The sequence below is a fragment of the Peromyscus eremicus genome, chromosome 19 (genome assembly GCF_949786415.1).
Source record: "Peromyscus eremicus chromosome 19, PerEre_H2_v1, whole genome shotgun sequence".
Taxonomy (NCBI): domain Eukaryota; kingdom Metazoa; phylum Chordata; class Mammalia; order Rodentia; family Cricetidae; genus Peromyscus; species Peromyscus eremicus.
In genome coordinates, this window is record NC_081435.1 from 7,528,828 (window position 1) to 7,548,336 (window position 19,509).

Sequence of the window (19,509 nt, forward strand, 5' to 3'; positions counted from 1 at the left end):
CTTCTCCAGAGGCGGTATACAGTCTGTCAGTATTCACTAAATTCAGGGAAGACAGAATGATGAACTCAACATAAAGTTAGTTGCATCTCTTCTCTCTAGCCATGAAAAATCCCAAAAAGAAGTTATCAAAGAAATGTTATTTGCAATAAATAATAAAACAGGCAGAAGTTAACTGGGAGAGTGAAGAATTTACATAATGAAATTGACAAACATTAAAAATAAGATATACACAAACACCTTCCATGTTTCTCAACTGAAAGAGCTAATAATATTAAGATATCAATATTACCAGAGGAAGACTATAGATTTGGTGAAAAAATTTAGATTTTATTTTACAGAAATCAAAACACACACACACACACACACACACACACACACACACACACACACACACCAAAAACAAACAAACAAACAAAAAAACAGAATAAAACAAAAACTAAAACCTCATCCTAAATTTTTTGTGGAATTTGACACCAATTAGTCAAGACAACTTGAGGAAGAAGGAAAAAGAGATGACCTCATTGTAACTGATAATACTACAAAGTTATAAAATGAGAACAGTGTGTTTCTGTCCTGAAGACTGACCCAGAAGCGGGAATAGAATTAAAAAGCCCAAAGTAAACAATGGCCTATATGGAGAAATGATTTCTGAAAAGTTCCAAGCCCATTCAGGAGAAATAATAGCATTTGCAACATTTGGTGCTTGGGAAACTGGATATATACAAGTGGTAATATGAACTTTGGCCCTCAATCTGCAAAACACAAAATCCATGTGAAAACAGATTGATGATGTAAAAATAAGACCTGCCACCATGACTCTCACAGAAATAAGCAAAGTCAAACATTCATGGCATCAAATTTCACAATGATGTCTTGAAATGATGGCCAAAGCAAAGAGAGCTGTGGGAAACAAAACAAAACAAAACAAAATCCCAACCAACCAACCAACCAAAACAAACCCGGAAAAATAGCTTTTTGCCAGGATGGCTCCAAAAGCAAAGAATGAAGCTCCTGCCCCTCCTTCCCAAAGCTGAAGCCAAAGCAAAAGGCTTGAAAGCAAAAAGGCAGAGCTGAAAGGTGTCACACCACAAAAAGATCTGTGCCCACCTTCCTGAGGCCCAATGCCCTGAGGCTCTGAAGGTTGTCCAAATATCCTTTTAAGAGTGGATCCAGGAGAAACAAGGTTGGCCACTATGCCATCATCAAATTCCCCCTAACCACTGAGTCAGCCATGAAGGTATGAGACAACAATACACTTGTGTTCATTGTGGATATCAAGGACAACAAGCCCCAGATCAAACAGGCCATGGAGAAACTCTATGACATTGATGTGGTCAATACCCTGGTAAGGTCTGGCAGAGAGAAGAAGGCGTATATTCAGCTGGCTTTTGATTAATTGAGATCCTAAACTGAGTCCTGCTGGCTAATTCTAATACACATTTATTTCAACTGACAAAACAAAAAATAAAGGAAAAAACAAAACAAAACAAACAAACAAAAACACAGAAAAAGCCAGAAGGATCAAATGAAACATTTGCTGTTGGCAGTCTCCCCATCCAGCATTGTTTCATGTGACTAAGTCTAAACCACCTGCACTCTTTTTTTTTTGTGAGTATAAATAGTAATCATTTCCCTTGTGATCCAGTATTTCTTAAAATAGAACTTGCTCAGATCAATTATTTCCATCAAGACCTGTATTGTCCAAAAGAGCCTAGGAAACAAGTAACTGATTGTAGAGACAGTTAACAGAATGGGAGAAAATCTTTGCTAACTACTTACTTGCTAGAGACTTAGTATCTAGAATACACAAAGAAGTAAAAAACAAAACAAAACAAAACAAAACACCAAAACAACAAAATAGCAATGAATCAAACAATCTAATCATTAAATGGGATAAAGAGATGAACAAACATTTCTCAAAAAATGAAGAGCAGTTTTCCAACCAGCATGAAAAATGGTCAACCTAATCAATCCTCAGATAAATACAAATAAATCAGCTTTGAGATTCATTTTACTCCAGGCAGAATGACAGTCTTTAAGAGAATGTGTCATAACATATGCTGGTGAGGGTATGGAGAAGGGGAGTTTTTATAAATTTCTTCTGGGAAGTAAGATTTTTCCAGTTATTATGGAAATCAGTATGAATGCATTCCAAAACTCAAAATGGATCTAACCTATGACTCTCTTCTGGATGTTTATGTTCAGGACTCCAAGTCAATATACCACAGATGTTGCACTTCAATACATATTATTGTACTAGTTACAATAGCAAGATGTGGAACCGATCTCGGTTTCTGTCAACAGAGGTGTGAAAAAGGAAACATGGTATGTCTATGTATTAAAATTCAGCTATAAAAAGACTAAGATTGGGCTGGAGAGATGGTTCAGAGGTTAAGAGCACCAACTGCTCTTCCAGAGGTCCTGAGTTCAATTCCCAGCACCCATATGGTGGCTCATAACCATCTGTAACAAGATCTGGCACCCTCTTCTGTATACACAATAAATAAATCTTTTTAAAAAAAAAGAAGACTAAGATTATATAATTTTCAGGATATTGGAGATTATCAAATTAAATGAGTTAAGTCAGTTTCAGAAAGACAAATGTCATGTTTTCTCTCATTTGCGGGTCCCAGCTTTTCTATAGAAACCTATGGTAAAGTATGTGTATATCACATGGAAGTAGAATCAACATTTTAGGGGAAAGAATGGGAGCTACAAGGGTGTGGGTAAGAAACAGGAAGAAAGAAGGTTGCCAGGAAAGATGTGCTCAAAGTACATCATGTACTTGTATGAAAATGTCTTTATGGAATCATGTATAATGAATAATGCCAATTAAAAATAAAGATAAAAATATCTAGGGGTCATTTTGATAGATTAGATAACACTTTTAAAAGAATGATGGTGAGTTGCATAGAGAGATGGTTCCGTATTAAAGAGTGTTTATTGACCCAGAAGAGAGCCAGAGCTTTCCTGTTACCACATGGCAGTCCACAGCTGTCTGCCATTCCAATTACTGGGGTTCCAGGGCCCTTTTCTGGCCTCTGTGGGCACTTGTACATGAATGATGCACATAGACTCATGCCGGTCACATAATACAAATATATATATGGTAAGGAAATCTTTGAAAAAATGATGGGATTTCTATCAAGATAGTGATTTTTAGAATGCAATAATCATTTTGTTTTAAAATTTTTTTTTATTTATTTATTTATTTATTTATTTATTTATTTATTTATTTGTGTGTGTGTGTGTGTGTGTATGTGTTTGTATGTGTGTGTGTACTTTTGTGTGCTGGGCTTCCATGGAAGTCAGAAGACAGCATCAGATCTCCCCGAACTGGAGTTACAGATGATTGTGAGCCACCCAATGTGGGTGCTTGGAGTGAACTTGACTTTTCTACAGAAGCAGCAAGCACTCTAAATTACTGAGCTGTCTCATCAGCATATTAGGTTGCTTTTAAAAACCTAATGCCACATCTAAGTTTTGGATATGAAAATTAATTCTACCCACCATGACATGGGTTCTGAGTTCACATTGTACTGATTCTCATTTACACATGTCATGTGATTGAGTAGATTTTGCTATGGTCCCTGCCTTGTAAAAAAATTCACCTTAAACCTTACAGAATAAAACATTTTACAGGATATCCCTACAGAGAATAAATTAATAGTATCTAAAAGCAATTGCAGCCAGAAGCAATTGGAAAAAATAGAATAAGCCAAGTAGGTGTTATCAATACAATATTGGTATTATGAGATCAGGAGGTTTTATTCAGTGTTTGTTGAGAAAACTTGCTTGTGATATTCAATGCCTCTACATTCCTCTTCATAGAAGTTTTTAGTATCAGGACTTTGATTTTATGGGGCTTATTTTGACAATATACTTGGCTGTTTGGCTTTGGATACTTTCATTAGAATTGTAAATTTATACATTTTAAGCACTGCCAATGTAAGAGGAAATAGTGGATTTGATGAGACCACTCAGCATGTCCATAGCTTTTGGAGTCAGAATAATAACACTTGTCCAAAGGCCAGTAGTATAATCTGAACTCTGTCCCCAGCTACATCTCCCCATTAACGGAAGGTGAAGCAATCGAGAGTTATTCAAAGGTCTTTGTCTTGCTATGTGTTTTGACTCATGCTTGCCTTTCATAATAAACCCCCTTTCTTCACATATTTAGTCAATGGCTCCAAGATATGACAGCTTCCTATCTTTCATCAAACAAACCTGTCACCTAAGGAGAGACTAAAGTTCTTCAGAACCAGTCTCAACATTTCCCACTAAGTACTCATATAGGACTGTCAAGGGTCAAGTGCATACCTGCAGATTATTGAATTGTGACCAGCACATGCAATCATACAGTGTGCACACTCCCCTCAGAATCCCAAAGTATATGTGCATGTGTTGTGGGAATGCTGAGAACCAAATTACCAGAGGTCCCTGGGAAGAAAAAAAACAAAAAGCAACAACTGTTATCTCCTGAATCTTGTCAGTTGACTGTATCCTTTAGATAAAGATGAGTTACCTCATTTTATTCTATTTAAGAAAAGGAATAGCAGCTCCAGCCAGGGATATGACATCTAAAGAGCATAATAGTCTCCCATGGGAATACATTTTCATTTCCTACTCTAAGTTTAAAATCATTTTTTTTGTTCAAAGGAAGATAGTCTAATTTCACTAAATAAAGTGACTAACAATGAAGATCAAAAGCAGCAAAAAACCACAGTTAAATCACCAAGAAGGAGACACACATTCATTCCCCTGCTTCCAAATGACATCATTCTTGACGTTGGTGGTACATAGGTGGCACACAGGTTTCTGTTTAAAGTAACTGGACCCCAGAGGAGAAGACTAATGTTTATAAGCACAAAGAATTGTCTAGGTGGTTTAAGACTTAGCCACATGTCAGTACAGATACTACTTAGTGAAAAAGGAACATTTAGTCTGGTCATTATATTGCACCTTGTGCAAGCAGGTAAAACTGTGTAAAGTTCTCAAACGAGCATAAGTTAAACTTTTCCTGAGACTTTATTTCACAATATGCCCAACATCACAATTTTTTTTTTCAAGACAGGGTTTCTCTGTGTAGCTTTGCGCCTTTCCTGGAACTCACTTGGTACCCCAGGTTGGCCTTGAACTCACAAAGATCCGCCTGCCTCTGCCTCCCGAGTGCTGGGATTAAAGGCGTGCATCACCACCGCCCAGCTCAACATCACAATTTTAATATCCCATGGTAAAGACCATGAATATTGATACCTAAACTAATTAAATCAGGTCAACTATGAAGTCCAACATTCTCTGACTTTATACAAATCTAGAATGAATATTACTTTTCAGGCCTGTGTTTGATGTACACAAGCATTTAGATTAAACTAAGATTTTGACAAGTTTCCTGAATGTTGTAGAGATTATGCAGGAGAAATTTGCACGTGGAAGAATGATTTCAGTGGGTGTTAGGCAGAATGCTTGTTTTCCAGGGTAAAGAGTAATGACCTCACTTAAAAGAGGAATCTGGGACATAGGCATGTGAGAAGGGTTTTCTTTACCTCTGCACTGTGACTTTGCTAGAACTGAATACTATGGAAAAGTTACTTGATTATACTAAAATTATGATTACAAATTGGCTATATTTCAGGTTATGTATTTCTTCTGAGTGTGGTCATTTGGCAAAGGAGACATGAACATCGAGGCACACATTCCATACAATATTTCAACATCAATGCTTAACAATGTATCTTGAGTTGTATAAAACTTATATTTGAGTGAAAACCAGTTATATTTCTATGTAAGTCTAGTGGTTCACATGCCTAACTTATACTCATAAATGTTTAAATAATGGCATCCAGTAAATGTTCTTTGGGTTTTCCTAAATCCCATTCACTTTTTGTTTGTTCACTTGCAGTTTATATGGAGAAAATCATTTGTCAGTATGCTGAGTTCTAAATAACAGGGGTTACTTACATAACAAAAACAACAGCAGACTGACTAACATCATCATCAAGGAGAGGCCACCATATTAGATGTTTTGTTCATAACCCATCAAAAGGCAAGTATAGCGTAACAAAATTAATCACATGAATTCAAGGAGGGTACTTGTGGCCAAATTTAGGACCTTATATATTTTAAACGCATGCTCTACCACTGGCCTATGCCCTAATTCTTTAATCACTTTAATTTTTATCTTGTTTTTCCATCATCCTATATGTATGTCAATTCTCCTAGAGTTGTAGGCTTGTCTTTATTGTCAGAGCAAAGGCTGAGTAAATGATTTTGTTCTGTATTTTGACCTTCATAACTCTGGGTCAAATTCAAAAGAATTATGGTTAAAAATGTTACTTTGCTAAGATGTGAATTCTTTTCCATCTCCAACTATTTCCTCCTTCTATGTTAGATGGAAAATTCTCCTTATAGACACCTGGGATCAAACTGTGGGTCCATTTTGACAGCTAGTCACATAGTTTTTTTTTTTTTTTCTTTACTTCTCATTATTAGAGAACACTGGTTAGTTTTCGTCAACTTGATACAAGCCAGAGTTACCTGTGAAGAGACAACTTCAGCTGAGGACTTGCCTCTAGCAGATTGACCTGTTGCCCAAGTATCCGGGGGTAGTTTCTTGATTATTTATTTATTTATTATTTATTTCAGATCACTATGGGCAGTGTCACCGCTTGACAGGCAGTCTTGCATGAGAAAGCCATGGAGAAGCAAACCAACAAATAGCATTCCCTCATGGTATATGCTTAAATTCTAGCCCCTAGACTCTTGCTAAGTACCTGTTCTGACCTCTCTTCGTGATAGACTGTAAAGTATAAGATGATATAAATCCTTTCCTCCTCAAGTTGATTTTGACCAGTTTTTATCACCCCAACAGAAAGCAAGCTGGGATGAGGTGGGTGATGCCTTGAAGAGGTTATTCTGTCACATCTATTATTCCTGTTCCTTGCCTCTCATGCTCAAAAACCTCCAGAAAGCCCCCCCTTCCTTCCCATCTCTGTGTGATCCGTGACATTACTGATGCGTTTCCACTGTGTTGTCTGTTAGGCCAACAGAACACAGCGACTGGAATTCTCAGATGCATTTCACTGGTGTTTTTACAAAGACAATCCATGTTTCCATAAAATTTCCTTGCAAAGGTACCAGCTTTCAACCTGGAAATTTCTCTTTTCTTCCTCAGGGAGTTTTCTGTAGCTATCTAATACATGTATGTGGTAATGCTCTTGTTTTTTATTGCACATCAACATTTAGCACATCAACATTTATACAAGCTAAATTATAGAGCCAGAATAAGTGTCTAACAATAGAGGAATAGACAGTGAAAATGTGACACCTATACATAAGAGAACTTTTGTCATCCATAAAGAACCAAGTCATATTTTCAGGGAAATATTGTATAAAGTGGAGGAAATTACATTAAGTGAGTTAAGCCAGCACCAGAGAGAGAGAAACAACACGTTTTTTCTCATTTTTGTTTCTTAGATTTTATATAGATACATATATTCATGAGAATATATGTGTATGTATAATGTGTGTGTGTGTGTATAAGAAAAACTCTATAGGTTCAATACTGCTTGCATAAAGAACTACCTCAGCTTAAATAATTTAGATCAGAGAATATGATTGTCTTAAAGATATAGAGAGTCTGTAGAGATTCTACCTATTGCCTAGAACAACAGTACTATTACAAAGTCCCACTCCCTGATAACTTTATAAATTGAAGCATTAAATACTTTGACTATCATGTTCTTCCAGGCTTTTCCATTTAAAGTGGAATGTCTTTTCTTTCAGAGTTGCCACTTTGGCAGGATTCTGAATTAGAAGTGGTGTTCTGTGTGGATAGATAGATTATAGTTCATGTGAAAATATGTTTGTTATGAACTTTTTGACTTGAATCAATGTTACATTCAATAGAAATTTAATCTTAGAGAAGTAGCCTAAATGATTGTGACAGCAGCTGAATATTGCCAAACATATGGTAACAAAGAGATAGTCTCTCAAATAGTAATGATTTTCAGTTCTTGCCTATCAGGAGCAGAACGATACATGCTTTTAGGAACGATCTGTTATGAGTTACTCTATGTTTGGAACCATTCTCCAGAGTTAAATCAGCATGGGAGTGGCACAAAGTTTTTAGAACATCCCATAGGCTTTCAGGGCTGTTTTGGTTATGTGGAAGATACCTGAAGGGAAATTATTAATTTTAGAAGTATCCATTTAAAACTATTTAAATTTACTTTTAGACTCCATGGACATTCCTGTCCTTGTCCTAAGTAGATAAAAATTTCCATCTGGCAAGAGTTTTCCACAAGTGTTCCGTCTGTGGGCAAGAGCTATCTCATGGTGAGCTAAGTATGGACAAGTCACTGCTAAAAGTCTTTTGATATTAGTGAATCCACACTAAATAGAAGTGAAACCTCATTTCTATCATTGTCCTTCAGCAGTTATTAGAACATTCCTACTTTGCCGGGGAATATGGGAAACTATGCTATTGATGGCATTTTCTTTCTGTAAAAAAAAATATATTACATTCTTATCTCTCAACATGATAAAAGAGTTCCATTGGTCTTTGTCTCTGTATATTTCAACTGATATAGACATCCGGGAGGCAGCTGCTCTCAGGGACTCTGCTGAAAGGACTCCAGCACCAGATAGGACACTCTCTAGCTTATCCTCAAAACTCAGTATCACATTAATTAACTGAGGCCCCAAGGTTGTCAATATCAAACACATCCAATGCATCCTTTAAATCTGCAGCCTGAAACCAAAGCCAGAATTTTAAGCCACAGAGCTATAACTGATAGCACATGGAAATTTTCAGAGCTGTGCAGGGGATTTAAGGAGACTTGCTTCCATTAATCTTGCTGGAAGTCTCACATCTAAATCCCTGTGCATTGCTTTAAAAATTTGCTCAAAAATGAGTCAGCCTACAAAGTATGGACAAGTTATTCATTATGGCTTTTACTTTACAACATTCTGAAACTGTTTCTAAGTAATTTAGCACCAAGTTTCCTCTTCTATAAAAGATCAGAAAATACTTTCTACCTAAATGAAAGATTTGCTTTATGATAACATGATCCTTTACAAAGAGAGAAAACTAGATTTCACTCAGACCTTGGCTGGAAAGGAAAATAGCAATAAAGTTCAATAAATGATAGCTTGGCTATGATCTCTGTTTCTTTTTTACTTAAAAAAGGATCCAAGTTTGGAAATTTTATTGCCTAGAACTGAATATATGTATATATATGTATATATATATATACATATTCATATGCATATATATGACATTGTTCATATGTATCTATGAAACATAGATAGACATTCAAGGTCTAGATGATAAAATACAAGCATACAGTCATTAGACAAATGTAATCCAGAAAATAAGGTTTGGGACAGGAAAGGTCTGAGTTCACATTAATCTGCCTATATAGTAGAGATTGCTGGGTAGGTTAGGTTTACCTAAAACTTTATAAAATTTTGGCTTTATATTGGGGCTTTGTATATAATTTTTAAAGATTATCTAATCAAATCAAGTTTTGAGAGTGATGATTTGATAATCGTCTGATGGGCCAGTTTGTGTGAGTGGAAAAGGAAGACAGGCAAGCTAACCAGGGGGATATTTAAGAGAGCAACTTAGTAGACGATACAAAACTAAGGAAATTCATTTGTAATTACAATGCAGAGAAGTGAGGTCTCAGACTCTGTGTGGTGATGAGAGGTCTCTGCCTGAGTGTGCTGTTGAGGGAAATCTGGTGGTGGGGTGGAGAAAACTCCGACTTAGGTGCTGAGAAAGAAGGGATAACATGATTCCAGCGCAGTGTGTTGATTGGACAGGAACAGAAGTGGAAGGAGATAAACTAGAGAAAGAAGATAATGATTTCTTATTTACTTATGAGAGCTTAGAGTTCTCTGAGATCTGTTAGTAATTACTGACATGAGTTTGGGGACTATGGGTTAAGATTTCAAGAGGCTGTAAGGTTTAAGATTTAAGACCCCAAGGCTAACAAGCTCATCTGAGAAAAGAAAAGAGTATAAATGGCAATACGATTGACCACACAATCTTGGTGGTTTCTGAGGTTAGAAGAGGAGCCAAGAAAGGACATGAAAAATGGTCATTGGGATGAGAAGAGGCCAAGAAAAGAGCAGCAAAATTAAAGCTACAGAAAAATGCCATCAAGGGTCCCATTGGGGGCACAATGTTTAAGTCAGACAAAGTCATTACATTTGGTAACTATGAAACTATTGATGTCCCTATTTACAACATGATATATGTGCATGTACATGTGTGTGCTCCTTTGTGTACAGATGCAAAAGTGTGTACAGGTGTGTGTGTGTGTGTGTGTGTGTGTGTGTGTGTGTGTGTGTGTGTGAATGCCAGAAGTCAGCTTCAAGTTTCATTATTCAGGAGACATCTATCTTATTTAAGACATATACCTTAGTGGGACCTAGGACTTACTGATTAGTCTAAGCTTGTCTGAAAACAAGACACAGTCCTCCGCTTGTCTCCCTAGCCCTGGGATTACAAGGGCATGCTACCACACCTGCTTCTTTATACGGTGTTGGAGAACAAACTTAGGTCATAATAGTTATACAGCAAGTGCTTTAACCATTGATCAATTTCTTTGCCCTACACAAAGCATGTTTAAATAGAGTCATGTGGATAAGACTAACTAGAGATTTAGGAATGACCAAGAATACAGATGAAAAACAATAATGGTATTTAGTGAGTTATGGGTATTTGTAGACAGCATAAAACAGATACTTGGGGGTAGTGGCATAGAAAGGTAAAGATTGAGCCATAAAGGCATTCTGGAAAGGAAGAGTGACTTGAACATATTTAGGGATATATGAAAGACTCAAGTGAAAATAGAAGAGCCCTTGAGCAAAGAACATTGATATTGCAATTGGTACAAGCTTTAAGAAATTGATTCATATTCCCCTATGATATAAAGTCAAGCACAAGTGGATGCTCAGAGCACTGTCTGTATCAGTCATGGGTCTGATTTACTTCAAAAAATAACCTCATTTCCTCAAAACAACACTGCACTGAAGAGTGTTTCTTGTCTACACCATGTTTGGCATGAGGACAGCTGGAGGCACTTATCACAGGCACTTGGGGATCTGCAATAAATGAGCACTGTCTTAGAAGCATTTCTCAGGCATCACTGTGGAAGAAAGATGGCGGTGATAACCCCACATTACTTCTCATACTTTTCTAACAGAAGTGACAAGTCCACCTTTTCTCACTACTCACTGGCCATAGTCATCTGACTCTAAGTGATCATGGAAAAGCAACACTACCAGCTATCTGGAAAGAGAACTGAAAATATTGAAAACATTTATAAAATACCAACATTACCTTAAAAGCTTGAATAAAATTAGAGAATTCAGAGGATGGATGAGGTAGCAAAATGGGCTGCATTAATTACATTGTACAGTGCTATTATGCTTCTTGAGATGCATATGACATTGACATTGAAATCCTCTCCCAGGAACACCTGTGAAGGGAAGTCCATAACTGTTTCTGAATGCATCAAATAAAATGAGACAATGAGCCTCCTCTGCTGTGTTAGTGATGATCAGTTTCTTTTTCATGTGACAGGAATAAAGAATATGCTAGTGGCCAAAATAAGACACAATTTATTTTTCTCTCCTCTCAAAGTCTAGCTATAAGGTTTAGAACCTCTATGATTACTGTGCATCAGGGTTCTTCTACCTACTTTTCCAATCATCTTCCATACTTGAATTCTCTTTTGTGATCACAGGTGTGTTTGCCCTCTGTACTGCTCACATGTGTCCAAGGCAGCAAGAAATTTTCTGCAAGTTATGCTATCACTTCTGGGTATGTTACAATGGCCAGAGCAAAGTCACTAAAAAAGGTCTATCTGGCTTTTATTCTGGGTGTTTATAAGTTTAACTAACATTCAGAAATCCCATTTCAAATTAAGCCATAGAGAACTGGTACCATATGGCTGCTCTCTTCTTTTTTCAGCTGAAGTCCCCTCTTATTTTGTGAATTCTTCATTTAGATATGAATCAGGGACTCCATGCCCAATATAAAGAATATATTGACATATTGACTTGCTTGGGGACATCTGGATTTGGGGTACTGGAATTAGAAGCTAATTAGTTTGTGTGTGAGAGAAGGAACCTCAGCATTATTTTTGGTGCAAAGATAAAATACGTTTTCATCTTCCATTTTATGGCTACTGGCTATCTTTCCCTCATTCACAGCTCTGGTATGGATGATAGTAAGCTTGAATGTTTCATCAATGTTTTCAGTTGGCTATGAGTTTAGCCAACTCTCCTATAAAGAATTGTGCTCCATTCATGTGGAGTTCCTGCTATGATCTCAAAAGATGTAGTGAGGTTTGGAGGACGGTGATGATCCTTCATTTTTGTTTTACTCCCATTGTGGGAGCTGTAAGACGCAATGGAGTTCACTGCCAAGAGAAGCAGAGACAAAATGCTGGGGAGCTTCAAAAACATGAGCAGTTGGCAGCTGTGTTTGACCTAGCCTTAGAGCTGGCAGACACTTCAGGAAACAGTAGCTGTCTTCTACTTTATACTGTTGATTTTCATTTGCTCTTTGATAGAGTCTTTCAGTTTCACACACCAGATGTTGGACTTTTATTATTATTGTGTTGGTAGTAGTAACACAATTTTGAGTCTTAAGAGAATGTATTATTCAACTTGCAGATGAAGGTATGCCTTGCCAAACACACATGAATTAAACATCTAGCAGTCCAGGGCTTGACAAAGCTGAGCTTCGTGGACAACAAGAATGTGGTTAGGAAACTGATAATAGAGACAGCTGAGAAAATAGGTTCCCCCTTTGTTGTTCTTGTTCTTTAAGGTTCAGAATATGAAGGGGAGGCAGGTGTCTGGGTGGACAATGCACCTGCTGTATGAGTGCAAGGACTAGTGTTCCAATCCCCAGAACTTGTGTAAAACTGAGATGTGATGGTGAGCATCTGTAACCTCAGCACACCTCAGGCAAAATAGGAAGTGTAGAGACCCTAGAATCTCCAGGGCCAGCTAGCTTGTTGTATGCAATGGCAAACAACAAGACACTGTCTAAAAACATTTAAGGCAAGGACTGACACCCAAGGTTTTTCTCTTCCCTCCACATACATTTTACTGCACATGTTCTAATACATGCTCACACATGAACACTGACACATGCGTATACCCACACACACTGTGGTGGTTTTAATGAGATAGATCATTCTTGGGCATTTGAATACTTGGTTCCCTGTTGGTGATGCTATTTAGGGAGGCTTAAGAGATGGGGTTTTACTAGAGTAAGGACAACACTGGAGAGGGATTTGAGGTTTAAAAGCCTCTTGCTGTCTCATGTTTTCTCTCTGCTTCCTATTTGTGGTTCAGTATGTTAAGCCCTCAGCTCCTAGTTTCCCACTACAGTGGCCATGTCTGTTGTCCTTCCTCCCAGCATAATGGTGATGGACGTTTACGCCTCTGGGACTGTAAGTCCCAAATAAACTCTTCCTATTATAAGTTGCCTTGGTATGATGTTTTATCCCTACAATAGGAGAGTATCACACACACACACACACACTCACACACATACACACAGATAGACACACACACACACACACACCCCACTATGATAATGGAGCTGAGGAAATTGCACCAAGTCGGTAAAGTACTTTACATTGGTTCTTATAGTACTTGTAGCATAAGAATGAGTAGCTGAATTTGATATACCAGAACCCGTGTAAAAAAAAGCTGGGCATGGCCCTATGTACCCATGATCCTAGCCCTGAGAAAGCAGACAGAAGTATCCCAGGGGTCCAGCTGGCCTGCCAATCTAGATTAATTTGAGAGCTCCGGATTTGGTGAGAGATTTATTTCAAAACACAGGTGGAGAGCGATTAGGAGCAGTCTACATTAGTGATTAGTGCTCAGTCTACATCTGCTTTCCATGTGCATGTTAACATGGATGTACACATCCGCATGAACACGTACACACATATCACCCCCAAGGAAAAAATTGTATAATGACATTAAAACAAAAGAAGAACATTTAAAACAGAGGTGTTTTCCATCTAATGACCTGTGGTTTTTAAAAACCACAAAACAGTAAAAGATATAAGTAAATCACTTTTGAGAATAGGAAACTGTGGGAGCCCGTTCTCGGGTTCCTCGTGGCTTTACCCAGCAGGTCCTCATAGAGGATGATTAGACCACGGGCCTGAGTGCAGGTGTCTGAGATGGTCTGCACTTGGCTGTGCTGGGCGAGGAGGTCTTTTGCTCCACCCCTTGGCGTCTCTATAAAAACCCTGGGGCAGAGACAGTCGGGGCCCGTTGGAATAGGTTCCAGGCCCTCTCGAGGCTATCCTTTATTTTCTATCTGTTTCTCTCCGCGATATTCTCCGCAATAAATCCTTCTATCTAATATTTCCTGCTGCTCGCACTCAAGAAAACTCTGGGGAACTGTGGGGGTGGTTGGGTAAACGCCCCACAGAATGGCGCCATGAACAGGGACTAAAGAAAAAAGAAAAAAGGGACTAAAGAAAAAAAGGGGGGACTAAAAAAAAGGGGGGACTAAAGACAAATGAACAGGGACTAAAGACAAAGTAATAGGGACTAAAGATAAAGGAAAATAATAGTTTTATTACAGAGTTTTTGGCGAAAGTGCTGAGTTCAGCCCTGCCAGTGGATGAGGCATGCCGGTGTTATGGAAAATATATATTTTATATATATATATTTTTGAGAGGCAGGGGTTTTATCCTCGAGAGAAAAGGAAAGCGGACTGGAAGGATGTCCGATGCTGCAGCAAAATTCTCTTCTGTCAAAATTTTCTATCTTCTATCCCTTTCTCAATTTCTATCTGTGAAAAATAAGGCATAGGGTAGTAATATAGTGTAGGAAAAACTTAGAAGTGTAAGATTGTGTAGGAAAAAATAAGTAAGGCAACTAGACAGAAAAACTCTTCAATTTTCTAACTTGGGGGCTCTGAATGCAAACTGGGGGAAAAAATCTTTCTTTGGGCTATTTGGGTAGTAAAAAAGCTCTTCCTCGGGCTTATGGGGAAGAAAGAGTTTCCTATGGAAGCTTTTGTCCTGGGGACAGCTGAAATGCTAAGTCCAAGTGGCAGGAGAAAGTAACTTCTCCCTGAGGCAAAAATGGGGGTGTAAGAAGTCAAAGTTTAAAGTTGGGAAGTTTTGGGAAAAGTTGGTCTTTCTCCTGGGGAAAAATCTTTCTCTTAAACTAAAAGCTTTTCTTGGAAAACTTGGGAACTCTCTAAAAAGCCTTAATCTTTCTCAAAAGCTCTCTTAAACTTAAAAAAGCTTTTAACTTGCTCTCTCAAGGGCAAAAATTAGAATCACCTGAAGATATTAGTATGGGGATCGCCTGTGATTAGCTCTAAGGGAAAACAACAAACCTCTGAAGACAGCAAAACCTAAGTTCTTTCAAGCTTTAAAAATCCTCCCTGCAATGCAGGAGGCAGGGACAAGTTCCTAAAAACCTCTAAGCTCTGTCTCTTCAAGCTAGTAAAAGACAGTGGGTCAGAGTACCCTGAGGGAAACGCTTGGGAGAGTGTGGGTAAAGAGCTACAGAGAGCCCAAAAGGGCCAGAAACTTTACCTGAGAAAAGCAAAAAAGCCAAGCTTTTCAGTTACAACCGAGCTGAGGCATCAAGGGTTTTGTTTCTGAGTGAGCGTTTCAGAATGAAAAGGTGCTCCTAATCGTCCTAACGCAAAGATCCCCTGAAGCATTGTATCCTCGATTCTGACCAAAAACCCAGAGGTGACTGGCCAGCGTCTCTGAGTTGGGGTGCATTTCGGGGATACTAGGGTTCCTGCAGTGGTAAACTTCCTGGAGCACAGAGCTGAGGCAGGAAGGTGCAGGACCCAGGGGAAGATTGCCAATGAACAAAACTAAAGCCAGTGGGAACAGCACAGTTGTCTGCTTTCCTACAAGTCCCGGGTTGGTAGGTCCACTGCTGCAAAAAGACATCTGAAAAAAGCTTTCCTATCAGTAAGGACCTTTCTGGGAAAACAGTAAAGCTGAACTGTGTCTGAAGCAGTTGTGCTGCTGAGTCAGAACGCTGTCTGGGGAAAGAGCCCAGCCAGGGCAGAACAGAACTAGTAAAGCTTTCTTTTCTGTCAGAGAAAGCATCTCTTTGAGAAAAGCTTTGTTTCAACTAACTCCCAATCAGATGTGGGAGTGTAGCCCTAAGGGGTGATTGCCTCTGGCATAAGCTCTGTCCTTGAGCACTCAGACAGACAAACACAACCCACTGGGGGACTGGGCCAGGTGAAGGCCTAATGAAACAAAATGCCTGTCCTAATGGGAGTTTAGAAATGGCAAAAACCTCCCTTGTTAGATTTTCAGTCTGTACGCAAACCACACAGACCCAGAAAACAAACGGACAAAAAGCCCCTACCTTCAGTAGCAGGGAAAGCCGCCACTGTAGTGTCGGAAACTGTTTCTGGGGTAGAGGGGATAAACTGAGACCAAACTGGGAACTGTCTGGGAGAAAGACTCTAAAGAAACAGAAGGGACCGATTCCTCCCCAGAAAAATATGACCTGAAAAAGCTGCTAGAATTTGAGGCAGATTCGGGGGGGGAGAAAAAAAAGCCCCTACTTCCAAGGGCAGCTAGCAGAGGTACAGAGCCGCAGATACTTGAAGCTCTGCATCTGGGGAAGGAAGGAACAAGCAAAATGAGATCAGTGGGAGAAAAGCTTTCTGAAAGAGCTATGAAAAAACTGTTGTGAATGTTTTTCACTGACTGGCTAAGACAAACACAAGCCCCGAGGAAAGTTGCTATCAGAAATAGCGCGCATTGAGGTGGGCAAACGAGGCAGGTGCAGTTCTGATTTGGGGGCCAGTGTCAATTAAAGGAGAGACACCTGTTAAAGCCAGCTGAGGAGAGACCAGAAACCTCCCAATGTCCCATAATTGAAAATGTAAAATGCTTGTTCAAATCTCCCGTTGTAAAAGCAAAAAACTTTGTTCAAACCTCCCGGGCAAGAATTTGTAAGCAAGTCTGGTAAAGAACTTAAAAGTTGACTCTCAGACCCAAAAAGAACTATGGGAAATGACTGATATAAGGGAAATGATATAAAGGACTAATTTAAGGGACTGATACTATTATGGACTGATATAAGGGAAATGCATTCTGGGAAAGGTAGTTTTTCTGCTAAAGATGGCGACATTGCCCTGAAACACTTTTGTCAGCTCGAAAATACATTTATGGTAAACTTTAAAATACAGCTTTTAAAAGAATAAGGAGGAAAATCATCTAAGAGTTTTAAGTGTCAGTTCCAATGAAACATTGAAAGGATATGGAACTAGGCACTTCGCGGTTTGGGGGTTGGTAAAATGACTTATTTACCCTAATAGCTGTGCAAAGTTTTAACGGTAGTTGGATGACAGAAAGCTACCTATAAGATCAAACAAGCCACTTTAAAATCCTTAAAGCAAGAGAGCAGTTTATACACTGAACGTTGTCTTAGATATGAAGGAAACTTATGCTATCTACAAAAGAAAGCTACCATGCTTTGTGGGCCATATTAGAGTTCACTCCAATCTTCCTGGTCCTTTAGCTGAGGGTAATGCGAAATGGAAAGATCCCTGCTCGGGATTGTGGAAGGGTCCCGATCCTGTGTTAATATGGGGTCGAGGACATGTTTGTGTTTTTTCACAAGAGGAGAATGAAGCTCGGTGATTACCGGAGCGTTTCGTAAGGAGCTTGGAACTAAGAAAGGTCAGCTCCAATGATGATCCTACAATGGAACCAGAATGAAAGTGGCTCAATTAGTGTTTCTGAGGTTTTGTCACTGGTTAATGCAAACAGTGAGGAAATAGAGTTCGGAGCTGTGCCGCTTTTGGCTTTACTAGCTCCTTTGGAAAAATACTTTATATCACCTAATAACTGTGCGATATTTGGCAAAGAGCTTACAGCAGCTAAATACGGTAATTTCACCGTCAGCGTGAAGGGAAGTTTTTCGGTAGAACAAACCAAGAGTACTGCTGTAATAGAAACATTTGTCTGAATTGAAGCACTTAGGGGAACTATTATGAATTTGGGTGAAGGGACAGCCTCTAGTTAAACACCGTCTACCGCTGACAGTGCATCTCTGCTGGGTCCGGAACGGCTGAGAGAACTGGCAACTTTGGAGTGTGGCATCATCCTGGGAAGGTTACAGTCCCCTAGCAACAACTATCACAATTCTATAACAACACTCACTAAATCCCAGTGTTTTATAACAAAGCTGACTATAAACTCTAAACTTTAGAAATGATGTATGTACTTCTTGTCTAGTTAAGAATCTTTCTAATAGAGATAGTGATAATAATTAAGAGTAAGAAACAGAAAAAGATGAAAATAAGATATGTAAGTTTATAAAAATTCTCTTGTTAGATCTGTGTTAAAAAAATCGTTAGGTGTTTGCTAAGTTAAATATATGCTAATGGTAGCCCTATATAAGTTTGTAAAATAGATCTATAGATCCTTTAAGAATATAAGCTTGCAAGAAGTATCTAAGGTAGTCTTAAGACATGTAGTGATAAGCTTGTAAGAAGTAAAGATGTTAGCTGTAAATGTAAGTTTAAATAAGAATAAGATGGAATGAATATAAGAAATATATAAGTAATAAGAAATATATTTGCTAAAGTAGTTCTATAGTTTCCTTAAGGAGTATAAATAAGTAGATGTTAATACGTTATATGTGAGTTTGTAAAATGTAGATGTTGAATGTGAGTCTAAATGCTTTGCAAGGCAAAAGGTTATATGTGAGTTTGTAAAGTGTAAATGTTAAGTGTGAATCTATTCTTAATGTATATGGTGAAAGAACCTGAGACATACAGAAGTTAGTGTCCTAGCAGACTGCAAAGCAGGCAGTCTGAGCGGTTTTTCAAAAGCTCCAGAAGCCGCTAAGAAGCTAAGAATGGCGGACGCCAGAACTAGCACAAGGCATCCGCAGCTGAGATTCATGGAAAATCAACGCAACACAGAAAAACCTGAGCTAACATCAAAAACGGTGCGGTTTAGAATACTACTGTACCTAAAAAGGTCTGTCTGTGAGAACAAAAGTTGCAGAGACGCTTGTTTGAAGTAAAATTGTTAACGGCAAAAAGTTTTGGTTGAAAACCATCTCTTCATATTTGGAAGTGAAAGCCTGATACCAGAATTTATTTCTTGTTTGAACTTTTTGAACTTAAAATGAGATAAAATTACAAAAAGACTTTGGTTATAGATTTCTTCATATTTGGAAGGCTCGTACCAGAATTTATCATTTGAATTTTGGGACTTAAGAAATGAAATGAATAGTAGAGATTTCATTGCAATGGGACAATTTTGAGTTTACTTATAGTAATGACCTAGGAACTGTTTTCTGGAATTGGGTTAAAAATGGAACTGTTTAAATGAAGAAATTTATTATTTCTACCTAGAGTCAAGATGTGTATGCATATATGCTTTATTAATTGGTGATTCATGTATTCTGTGTTAAAAATGCAATTGTTTTGTGGAACTGTTTATG